At 34.0% G+C, this 13,253-nt stretch overlaps 1 long non-coding RNA gene across 1 annotated transcript; it reads left to right on the forward strand.

The window, feature by feature from the left end:
- Positions 1 to 210: 210 nt before the first annotated feature.
- On the forward strand, positions 211 to 4,730 carry LOC132302655 (uncharacterized). Its single transcript, XR_009480891.1, has 2 exons — positions 211 to 4,310; positions 4,399 to 4,730. It is a non-coding gene; the product is annotated as an uncharacterized LOC132302655 (long non-coding RNA).
- Positions 4,731 to 13,253: the final 8,523 nt, after the last annotated feature.

The raw sequence follows: 13,253 nt of genomic DNA on the forward strand, positions 1-13,253 counted from the left end.
ATTAATAAAATTTCTTGTCATCTCTTGTGAAATATTCATTTGGCTGAAGACTTTTAAACACATCGTGAGCTAAACCTAAAAAAAAATTGAGGTTCAAGATAGGCTTCCAAAGCCTAAAAAAATGAAGAGTTAATTACAACGATACTCCTGAGATTTGTTATAATGACACTCATACATAAGTTGAATTTTTTTTTGGGACAATGACACCCCTTCACAAAATTTAGAACCAAACAGACTCTTAAAAGGTTTGAAAAGACAAAATTGCCCATCAATATTTAACTAATTTTAATTGTAAAGTATTAAAATTTTAAAATGACACTTTTGCCCTTCTACCAATCTCTTCTAACCTATCGATCCCCACCCCCTTCTCTCTCTTTCACCAGCCGCCATCATCTCCTCAAAGGCAGCCCCTTAACCACAACCACCGCCACTTACCCTCAGCCACATCCCGCCGCCACCATCTCCTCAACCTCAACCTCAACCGCCGCCGCCATCATCTTCTTCTCAATGACAGCCGCCGCCACCACTTCTCCTCAATCACAGCCGCCGCCATCATCTTCTTCTCAATCACAGTCGCCACCACCATTTCTCCTCAATCACAGCCGCCCATCGGTGATTGCATAGTATTACATCTCTTATCACCACCACCACGCTTTGTGCAAAAACAACAGAGGAGCAACCAACAGATCAATCCAGATCCGTTTGCATCATGAGACAGTGGTCAGAGGTTACGGTGGAGGTGGTGGTGGTATCACCGAAATTATCTGAATCAGATTCATTTGATTCGTTTGCGCCATCTGAAATCTCGATATATGTGAGTTGATATATATTCAAGCGATATATATATATCGACTTAAATACACTGTTTTTGCGCGATCTGAAATATCTAAATCAGATTCATTTGATTCATTTGCGGTGGCGGCAAAATACACTTTGTTTTGGCCATATATCAATATATGTGAGTCGACATATATATATATATATATCTGTAACTTCTCTCTCTATATATGGTCTCTAACTTAACTTCTCTATATATCTATAATATATCGAGATATATATATATATAGGTAATGCTACTGCGAGAGCGCTCTCGCAACAGCAGCGGCGTGCTCTCGCATAACAGCCATTGGATTAGCAGACATTGAGATAAGTTCGTAAAGTATAATTAAAATATTAAGAATGCTACTTTTTAGGGGCAACAGAAAAAGGCAAGAAACTTTTATATTTTTTATCATTTGTATCTTTCTTCCTTTATTCTTTATTTCTCACGTGGGTTATTTAATGCACGATCTTTCACATTCAATCTCTTTTATATATATATATATTTTTTTATCATTTGTTTCTCCCTCTCTTTCTTAGTTCTCTCTCCACCTTGATTTGTCAATTGGGGTTCATCCTCTTGTTTCAAAAAGGCAGAAAATACTTTTTCTTACTTTTTAATTATACTTTCATAATTCTTCTCTCTTTTCTCTTTTACTCTCTTTGTTTTTTTTTTTTTTTTTTTTTTATGAGGAAGTTTGCTATGTAATTTCCGATCAAAGGGACACTCCTCCATCCATCTTCTCATCCTCCCTCGATGCTATTATACTAGATTCCGGTAAGTTAGACTCCATCCTTTGTAGTTTAAAATATTGGTTCACCAATTGTTGTTTACCTTCTTCTATGTATCAATCAACAACAATCCCAAAATAATAATAATAAAAAAAAACCATGTTTTTGTTTTATTATATGTATTTCACTATATATTTAATGATATGCCCCAAATGCCATAGAATATTCATTTATTTATTTATTAAATTGTCATTTTAATTAAAAAAAACATGTTATCATTTGAATTGTCATTTTTTCCAGAATACCACATGACTCTTTTGTGTAGTTAATAGATGGATGTTTAGATATATGTGGCCATTTTGTTTTTTATTAATTAAAATAAATGTTATCAATGCATTCTACAGGATTCTGTGTAGTTAAAAAATGGATGTTGGAAGTCAAAATTATACATGTTTTTGATCTTAACGAGGATGATGTGGAGGTTATTCAGTCAAATGATTAAGGAAAAAGAACACTAACTGAATATGATGAGAATGAGGACATTGTTCCTTATGTTGGCTTGGAATTTGAATCCATAGATGAGGCATTTAAATTTTATAATGGATATGCTTATAGCAAGGGATTTAGTGTCCAAAAAAGCTCTTCACGTGTATCTAAGAAAACAAGAGATATAATTGGTCATCAATTTTGTTGCTCACTTCAAGGATTTCGAGAATCTAGATTTAAGAATAATGAAGAAAAGAAAAGATAGTTTGCTGAAACAAGAGTGGATTGTAAAGCAATGATATCACTTGTTAAGAAAGAAGACAAATGGGTTATCTCTAAAGTTGTCGAAGAACATAATCACTCTCTTGTAACTCCAAGTAAAAAACATAAGATGCCATCACATAGGAAGGTAAAAGAAGTTCATGGTCAAATGTTATCAAATATGTGTGAATCAGGTGTAAAAACAAATTTGATGACGAATTTTTTGGCCATTGAAGATGGTGGATATCGTAATATTGGTTTTACCTCAAAAGATGCAAGAAACTTTTTGGGTATTAAACGAAGAGCAGAGATTCAAAATGGAGATGTGCAATCGGTTCTTGATTTTCTAGAAAATCAACAAACTAATAATCGGTCGTTCTATTATTCAATTCAAGTTGATTCAAAAGATAGGATGACTAATTTTTTTTGGGCAGATTCTAGATCACGAATGGACTATCACTATTTTGGGGATGTTGTTTGCTTTGATCCAACATATGGGACAAATAGGTATGGCATGCCATTTGTCCCTATTGTAGGGGTTAATCATCATTATCAAATAGTGTTATTTGGTGGTGCACTTCTTTTTGATGAAACTGAGAAATCTTTCGTTTGGGTAATTTCAACGTGGATGAAAGCGATGAATGAAAAAATACCTAAAGTGATTCTTACTGACCAAGAGTCTGCAATTGCTAGGGCAATATCACGTGCATTACCTGCAACTCAACATCGTTTTGTCTTTACATATCACAAGAAATGCTACAAAAAATTTGGGCCGTATATACAATGAACATAATGGATTTAAGAGTGATTTCAATAATTGCTTGCATGAATGTGAATCCATAGAAGATTTTGAGTTTACTTGGGATGAAATGTTAGAAAAGTATGGCTAGAAAGATAACAAATGGTTGATGGGGTTATACGGGAAAAGGGAAAAATGGGCAGCTGTTTATACACGTGATGTCTTTTGTGCATCTATGTACACAACACAACGTAGTGAAAGTATAAATGCCTACTTTGATGGGTACTTGAAGAAGGATATGCCATTATGTGAATTTGTAAAACAATATGAAAAAGCTGTCGTGCATAGGAGGGAAATGGAAAATGATGAAGATTTTGAGACACTCTATAAGAGGCCTTTTTTAAGGATTGAAATGGACATTGAAGAAAATGCATCTAAAGTTTATACAAGAGCAATCTTTAGAATGTTTCAAGATGAGTTACTAGCAGGTCTCAATTACAATCATGAAATGACTGCGAATATGGATAAAACAAATTTTCTTGTGTGGAGAGGCAATTGAAAAGATGTTGGACATATTATCAATTTTGATAATTCTGCTATATCTGTTAATGTAAAATGTACATGTCAACTCTTTGAATTTGCAGGATACTTATGCCGACATATCCTAAAGGTGTTTGTTGTCATGAATATTCGAAATGTTCCATCACAATACATATTAAAAAGGTGGACAAAAGATGCAAAGTCTGGGCTGTGGTCAATGATAGGTGAACAAATGCAAGTTGATTGTCATGCGCCTGTGACGCTTCGGCATAACAGTCTTTGTCGTGAGGCTTCAAGCATTGCCGAAAAAGGTGCTATGCATGAGGAAATATACAACTTGGCTATGAATGGTTTGAGGAAGTTGTCAAATGAAATTGATGTTGCAAGGAGAACACTCGCAATAAGCCATGCTAAATCTGAAATGACAAGAAATGGTTCTACAGTTTCCAATAATGTTGACAATCATAGAAGGTTACTTGATCCTTTGATTGTGAGGCATAAAGGGCGCCCAGGAAGAATTCAATCATTTTTAGATAGGCCAAAAAGGCTTAGTAGGGTTACCAAGCATGTGATTGCCTCACAAAGGATACAGAATATTGATCACTTGGTATGTGATTATTTACATTAATTTCAAAATTTACTATTCTATATAATCTTTCATGTAGGACAAAGAAAAAAGCATGCTTCTAGTTCAAATGATGCTGCTGGTTTTGATCTTAATGATTTTCATGAGGTAACTACTTATCAGATTGTAAAGTATCACTTTTTATTTAATTATATTAATCAATTTATTAAGATTGACAAATATTTCTCTATTGCAGAATTTTGGAAATGATATATGAAATCTTTTGTATTAGCGTGATGGTGGAGGTGAAATCTAGCTAAACAAAATTACAAGCAAAGATCTTCTTCTTCTTCGTTTTTTTTTTTTTTTTTTTTTTTTTTTTGTCAAATGGAACTACTATGAAGAAGTGAGCTTCAATAGATTGTTAGTGTTCTATGTAATTTTTATATTCATGTTTTGTTGTATTTTATTTTGAAATGTGTTTTTTTTTTACTCTTGTTGAGTGTTGTGGCCCAGAGAGGTATGCCTCTCTCTTTCCCTGTATTTGATGTTTTGTTTTTAATGAAAAAAGGTAACATTGTCCTGGGATTTCTTTTCTTTCTGAACTGGGTGAGGCTATTCATTTCCAGCGGTATTTTCCTCGTCTGAATGAGTTGGTGAACCAATATTTTAAACTACAAAGGATGGAGTCTAACTCACCGGAATCTAGTATAATAGCATCGAGGGAGGATGAGAAGATGGATGGAGGAGTGTCCCTTTGATCGGAAATTACATAGCAAACTTCCTCATAAAAAAAAACAAAGAGAGTAAAAGAGAAAAGAGAGAAGAATTATGAAAGTATAATTAAAAAGAAATAAAAAGTATTTTCTGCCTTTTTGAAACAAGAGGATGAACCCATGTGAGAAATAAGAAAGAGAGAGGGAGAAACAAATGATAAAAAAATATAAAAGAGATTGAAGGTGAAAGATCGTGCATTAAATAACCCACGTGAGAAATAAAGAATAAAGGAAGATAGAGAAACAAATGATAAAAAATATAAAAGTTTCTTGCCTTTTTCTGTTGTCCCTAAAAAGTAGCATTCTTAATATTTTAGTTATACTTTATGAGCTTATCTTAATGTTTGCTAATCCAACGACTGTTATACGAGAGCGCGCCGCTGCTGTTGCGAGAGCGCTCTCGCAGTAGCATTACCCTATGTATACATATACATATGTATGTATATATATATGTATACATAATATCTCCATATTGGCAGACACAGACAGCACAAAGTGAGTATATATATATATATATCAGGTTATGAATATATTGATCATATTGCAGATCTCGCAAAGTGAGTCGGTATATATTGATCATACAGAGAGATGCGAGAGAGGTTATTTTGGACATTTCAAATTTATTAGAATGGATAATTTAGTAATTTTGTTATTCAAAAGTGTCATGTCAGGGCATTTAGGTCATTTTACCACATGTGAGGGTGTCTATGTCAAATGCAGTAAAATTGAGGAGATGTCATTGTTTAAAAGTGGATTAACTTGTATATGACTGTTAATGAGGTAAATCTCAGAGGATTTCATTGTAATTAACCCAAAAATGAATGTCCTACGCTCTAAGGAACATATAAACTCAGTTTCAAATGTCAAAGTATACATTTTATTGCCGTACTCCTAAAACTTGAAGATAGATGCAGTTAGACAGAACAAGTACTTAACACTCAATGCATCAGTGGGAAGAGGAGGAACACCAGAAAGTTTAATTAGTCATTCCCGAACAACTACAACTAATTGTTTTCCGACGTTGCAGTCACTGAAAAGTTCTTAAAAGAGTTGCAGGACTACTATGTCAATACCTTCATGACAGTACCTGGCAACATAATAATATAATTTATCGCATTTAGTGTTTGAAGCACTTTTGCACAAAAAGAGTTAAGATGATATAGCTATGGGACTCTCCGTGAGATAAAGGGAGCTGCACTTCTGCACACATTTAGATCGATAGCTCTCGACCACCATGTATACCACTAACTGAGTAGGGTTTTTTTTGGATTTCTTCGCCAAAGAAGGCAATTTTGAGAAGCTTAGAGACAATTCGTTTAGCCTAACTTTTTATAAGGGTATTATTAGGACATTAACTTTTAAATGATCCACCAATTATTTTTTAAGTTTGGTTCCTATTTATTTTTACTCTAGTTTAAGGTTACTCTAAAGCAAAAATATTTCAATTTTGATCATCAAAATCTAATTTATCCTATTTTATTCATATCCCATGACTAATGAATGAGGAATAATTAATATATTCATAAAAATAACAAATCTACCCAAAACATAATTTAATCGGACCACAAAAGAATGTTTTCTAAAAATTTTGCTAGGACAACAAAGTCCTACTTTTAGTTAATATTTTTCAATTTGGTTCATAATTTCACTTACATTGATTTTCTTCCAATATTGCTCTTTTCTATATAAATATCATTAATGTCATTTTCTTGTATAAAAAATATTCAAAGAAAAAATTATACTATATATATATATATATATATATATATATATATATATATAACATAGTCTTAAATATACATAAAATTACCTTTAATTTTGAAATTACTTCTTTGTAACCAATATAAATAGAAAAAAGTGAAAATAATTTAAATAATTTATTAATGGTACAAGAATACACCTCATCAATACTTGTCAGTTGATAACTTGATATGCATGCTTAGTTGTTGTTGATGGCGATTTTTCTTATATCGTGGTCTTTAATTGCTTGTATATATAGAAGTTTCAGCTTTGATATTATTTTATGAGTTGATATGGTGATATTTTAATTAAAAAAAAAAAAAATTAAGACATTTATAAGAAAGGGCAATCTTGGGAAAAAAATATTGTTTATAAAATAATGTACAATTGGAATATTTGTTAAAAGTAGGATTCTCCTAAAACAAAAATAGCACTTATTTGTCTTTAAAATTTAAAAATAGGACTAAGTAGTTTCTCCTTTATTTCCAATCATCTAACCCATTGCAGCAAAATTAATTATCAAACATGCTATAAATCACAACATAGTTTCTGCATCATATGAAATCCAAAACGCAAAACGGTCCTTCAGTAATCATATATATAACACATATATATTATATATATAGAGAGAGAGACATACAGAATCAGGGGTGAAAGAAGATAAGTCAAGGCCTTGAGTTTTTTTTTTTTTTTTTGCATTAGAAGTCGCATTTTAGGGTCGCACGACAAGTATAGATTCTTCACCAAAACCCCATTAGAACCTTGTGGCACCTTCAAGTGTATAGTTTTATCAGTGCTTATATATATACATATCACTCTCTTTTGGGAACGCACTTGTATACTCTTTCAATAACACCTGTTTGTTTCTCACTTCTTCTCTTTCCACCATTGTGATTACAAACTCTCTCTCTCTCTCTCTCTCTCTCTCTCTCTCTCTGTATGTGTGTAATCAGTATGTGTAAATATAATTAATAGGGTTAATTACAATGACACCCCCTGAGGTTTACTATAATGACAGGTATATACAAGTTAGACCATTTTTGAACGATAACACCCCTTTAAGTTTGATAAAGTTAACAAAGACACCCCCTATTAGAATTTTTGATCCAAAGAGACCCTTAAAAGGTGAGAAAAGACTAGATTGCCCTTCAATAAAATACTAATTTTTGATTTAAAATATCCAAATCTTCAAATGACAAAATTACCCCTCTTAATCCCAATTTTATCTCTCTATCCTCTCTCACTGAAAACCCATAAATTTTGCCCCCAAAACCACCACCACCATTCCGCCATTGCCACCGACCACTGCCACCTCCACCAAAAAAACGAAACAGAGAAATTTTAAATGGGTTTAGTGAGAATTATTGCATACTATTAATTTTTTTTATATAAGTAATAATCAATGTTTTCTCTGTGTCTATCCAATATGTTTCTTCAATTTTGTGGGCAAAATATATATATATATATATATATATATATATATATGGGGCGATAGTGGTAGAGAGAGTGGAGGCAGCTGTGGATGAATTGCGGCAAAATGGTGACGAACGAGCTGTGACGGCTTGATGGAACCGATAAAGACGGGCTGGTTAACTGCAGCGGTGAGCAAGGAGGGGCTCTCAGCTTTGATGATGTCCACCGGCCGGCAAGGAGAACTCGGTTGTTGATATCTGCGATCGGCGATTAGAGCGACGAGGAGCTCGGCTAGTGGCTGTGGATCAGTGAGACAGATCCGGATGTCCACCGGCAGGGACTCTCAGCTTTAATGATGTCCACCGGCGGGCAATGAGAACTCGGCTGTGATTTGCGACCGGCGATGAGAGCGAATGCGAGCTTGGCCTGTGGGTCCGTCGTCAACACTTGCTGTAGTCCCTTCCCTGTTCGTGGAGGTAGAACTTGCATCCGGAAAAGAGAAAAGCTCTTTTCAGACCGCGCTGATTTCCCCGAAAACATCCATTGCTCACTCGTTTTCATATCGAACAATAAACCTCTCTGATTCGTCAAATGGAACTCGCATCCTTCTGGGCGTGCTTATAGTCCTAGTCATCTAATCCACACGAGCTTTTCTCTGCCCTTAGCCGAGGGTGATAATTGTTGAGCTAGGTAGCGAAGTCCTCAAAACCAGATGGTAGTTTGGTTTTTCCAGCCGCGTCATACTCCCGCTCGATCGATCTTGTAAGATCAACTAATTCAACGGGGTTAATGTGGTTCGAAGTTGTCGGGTTGTGGACCGGTGAGATAGATCCGGCGAGGGAGGTGAAGCTCGGCTGTGGTTGGCGACGGTGCTGCAACGCTTTTTTGTTGGACTTGGTTATATATATATATATATATATATATATATATATATAATGGTGCTGATGTAATAGTGTATATATATAAGGGCAAAATTGACTTTTCATAAGTTCTGATATTTTACCACAAAAATGAATTAAACATTGAAGGGCAATCTCGTCTTTTCTAATATTTTAAGAGCTTGTTTGGATCAAAATTCTCACAGGGAGTGTCATTGTTCAAAAAACGGCTAAGTTATATATGACTGTCAATATGTCAAACCTCAGGGGGTATCATTATAATTAACCCTAATTAATATTTGTACATGTAATTAGTCTGGACCAGAATTGCTCTATTTATAGCAGATGACTCCGTATTACTGTGGTTTTACCCTTTTGATTTGTAGTTAGTACTAATTGCTTGATAAAGTAAAAAAAAAAATAGATATATATAAAAGAGAGAATTAGTTGCATGAAATGACAAGAGAACCCCTTTGGGGGTTGGACTGTGGACAGGAGCTGTTTGGAGAGCATGTACTGAAATGTAAAAGTAACAGTTATTCAATGCTCATCACCGCTCCCAAGGTGTTTTGATTCTTGACTGTTGATCGATTTCTTGTATACACAGTACATTTTTTGTATGCATCAATAAATTACTGAAACATTGCACCTTCGAAATAGTATATGTTTTATTCTCATGTTAAAAATAAAAAAATTAACGAGGGTTAAACAGTTTTGGGTCTTCCTTCATCCCTAGAATTATCTATTCCTTGAATGCACTGGTACACACAGATTTCATGTAAAATCTAGGAGCAAAAATACTGAAAAAATAACAATTTTATTAATTTAACAGATTTCATTTTAGGTACATTAATTCTCTAAATCTTTATTCTCTGATTCAATTTTCTTGAAATGTTTGATGCAAGATCTTAAAGCTTCATTTTTAAAGGATTGTGATATTACATTAATTCTCTATATCATTCTTCTTTGATTCAATTTTCTTGAAATGTTTGATACAAGATCTTAAAGCTTCATTTTTAATAGATTGTGATATATGTTTTCTTTGAATCTTACCACATGTTTATATACATGGCTTTGTTTGTTTCGACGTAAAATATTTTTTTTCGAAAAAGATTGTTCTTTTTCAAATAATTTTTTTTTTTACTTTTTTAATATTTCCAAAAGCTTTTTAATTTTTCTTATATTTTTTTCAAAAAAACAAACTTACACCTTTTTTAACTAAAGAAAAAAAATATTAGTTGAGTCCAACCAATAAACATGCACCATTTTAGTTTGTTAAGGATAGATTGGACATATGCATATTCGGCCCACCCAATGTCTACTGTCTGCATATTTGGATCATTATTAACATATATGCATATTTGCATATTTGGATCGTTTCACAAAACCAATCTCAGAGCCCATTTAGATTTAGATTGATGCCAGCCCACGTTTAACATAATTTTAGTTGAATAACTTCCTTGAAGCCCAAATTGGTAAAACCCAACTCCAGTGTGGATTGTTTTAAACACCCCCAATTTAAAACGTTCTCAAATGGCATATTGGCATGATAAGAGTTAATTAAACACTAAGTACTATTTTTGATGAAATTCATATAATTATATCCATTCATAATAGTTCTTGATCAAACATAAGAAAATATCTGCAAGTTTGAAGAACCACTTCTCTTAACTTAATCAATAATTCGAAGTGTTTTTCTCTTGTATTCTTGATGAACATGCATGTATATAAACGTATGTTCACATCCCCCTCACACCAACATGCTGCGGGACATAATAGACAACTATACCTGTTGCACGGTGATAACAAGAACAAGTTAAACTAACAAAAGCACTTTTAATTATTCTAATCGCAATGCCCATTAGACAAACAGTCCATGCATTATTGCTCTTACAGATATTTAGTAGTTGAGCCTAGGAAAACCCGCCAAACTCCCTATCCCACAAGGCTAGCCCAACATCACGCATAAGCCCGGTTAGACTATGGGCCTCAGACCAGTGCAACTGGGCTTCACATTGCGCCGTGGAGGGTGGGGATAACCCACTGAAAAATTGAGGACATTATATCTGTAATTGATATATTTATAATAACAATATAAAAATAAATAAATTTTGTTAGGAAGATCACCGATTCACCATATTTGATCAAACAAAGGCCACATGGACATTTGGAGGCCGTTTTACATAATAATGGAACCAAGAATTAGAATAAATTTTATTCAAGGATAATTACAAAAAACATGAACTTTTGGAGGGCTTTTTACATAGTAATGAGTCAAAATCAACATTTTAGCAGTCATGGATTTTGCTTATGAAAAAAAAATATTCATTTGTCCAAACTACCCTTTATATTTTCAGGTACCACTTGTCAATTAAACTAAAATAGCTCAGCCCTATCATCAGGCACGGATTGGAAACTAAGAGAAAATCCAGATAACATTATTTGCCACAATGTACATACATAAATACTTCGCCCACTAAAAAGTCCTACAAGAGATGCAGGGCCACCCTCAAGGTCTTCAGCAATATCTTCCAAAATACACTACTTTTCCTTCTCTGATATGAGCCATAACAAAATCCAAGAATTTGGAATAAAGGGAATAGTGCTCGGAAACTGCGAATCCTTCCATAGCAACTCACTTGCATGTTAATGAGGTTCAGCAGGTTCTTCACTCCATCAGGTTTATCAAGATTGCATCGGGAGAGCGTTAGTGAATTCACATGTTGAGGAGAACTGCATCTAGCATCTTTCCTCCATCACTGTCAAAAGTTATTATGCAAAACAATTAGTCATTGACCGTGTTCAGTGTAAATGAGCTTGAGATATTACTACTATGTTATTATGAAAAGTCGTGATACTCAGGCCGACTAGTTAGGGCCGAATTGCGAAAGTGAAACAAGCCATCAATGGTCATATCTATTTCACTCTGACAAAACAGGCCATCAATGGTCATAACTGTTTCACTTTGACAAATAAGTCTAACTAGTAGGCCTGAATATCATTTCCCTATTATGAATTATGATGTCTCCTATTCAAAAAGAACCGTTACATTGCCCTTATATATCAATGCAGCAACATCTTTAGTTCAACTAGGGCTAATCATGAACTAATTTTAGATTACTTACCGTGGTACTACTAGAACTTCTTTTCATCTAAGTTGGTTTCTTGCCAAAGATAGCACTGTAGACACGGGCAAAATCATTGAACCACATAAAGCATGGTCTTCAATGGCGTTCTTGCTCCTCTTCTTTTTCTTCCTACCTCTATTGCACCAATGACTACTTTCTATTTCATACATTCTATGAACCAAAAGCCGTGAATGCTATAATTTAATTAAAGTTCTATGAGACATGCTAGAATTGACTTTCATCTAAAATGATTTCTATGAATGCTAGTACCATACAATTCAATCACTTTCGGATTTCTAATTAAAGGAACATATGTTTTTGTAAAGTAAATTAACATACACAAATGATTTCAAGATTCGTTTCATAGATGATCACAAATACCAAATTTAAAGCAAAAACGCTCTTCAAGTAGGCAGTGTTTGACATCCCCGGAGAATTGAACGATTAAATTTCATCTAAAATGGGGCATTTAAAAAGAATGAGCCATCTCCACTGCTCACAATATATGTCTGCTATTAGTATTTCAAGAAATCAGACATATTGTATATAAGCACAGATAACACTACACCCCATTGGAACTTCTCGGTACCTTCAAGCGTGTGGTGCTATCTGTGCCTATATATATACATATATGACATAGTCTCTCAAAAATGGGCTTGGAAGCCTAAAAAGCCCTTCCCCAAAACAGATGAATGTTTGGTGAATGAATTTAAACAGAGTTCAAAGAAAGCCCATTTCAAAAAAACCATGAAAACTTGCTTCTCAGGATAACATCTCTGGAAGTGGGCTGCACTTCAAGGAATAGAACTCTGTTTAAAAAATCTAACCCCATGTATTATATTGTGTATTTCATAATGAAATGCTACTGCGAAAAGACTCACCTTTTCTATACTTTCAGCACTTCCAACAATATGGCACTCCATCAACTTTGCAAACTGCCCAATGAGTTAACCAACTGCACCAGATGCTTCATACACAATGCATATTCTCTTTTCTTAGGAGTACAGATCTCATAAAAACCAACATAAGCAGTCATTCCGGACATTCCTAATAGGAAACAAATGCACAAAAATTACATGGGGCATTAGAAATATTAATACAAAACTATGAGAAGGACGTATCTAATTCAGATACTCTGTGATACTAACATATTTACAATCAACCAAAAGCTGAGCT

The sequence above is a fragment of the Cornus florida genome, unplaced genomic scaffold (assembly GCF_030987335.1).
Source record: "Cornus florida cultivar Cherokee Brave unplaced genomic scaffold, ASM3098733v1 CherokeeBrave_3.0.0_Hap2_Chr01, whole genome shotgun sequence".
In the NCBI taxonomy this organism is placed as follows: domain Eukaryota; kingdom Viridiplantae; phylum Streptophyta; class Magnoliopsida; order Cornales; family Cornaceae; genus Cornus; species Cornus florida.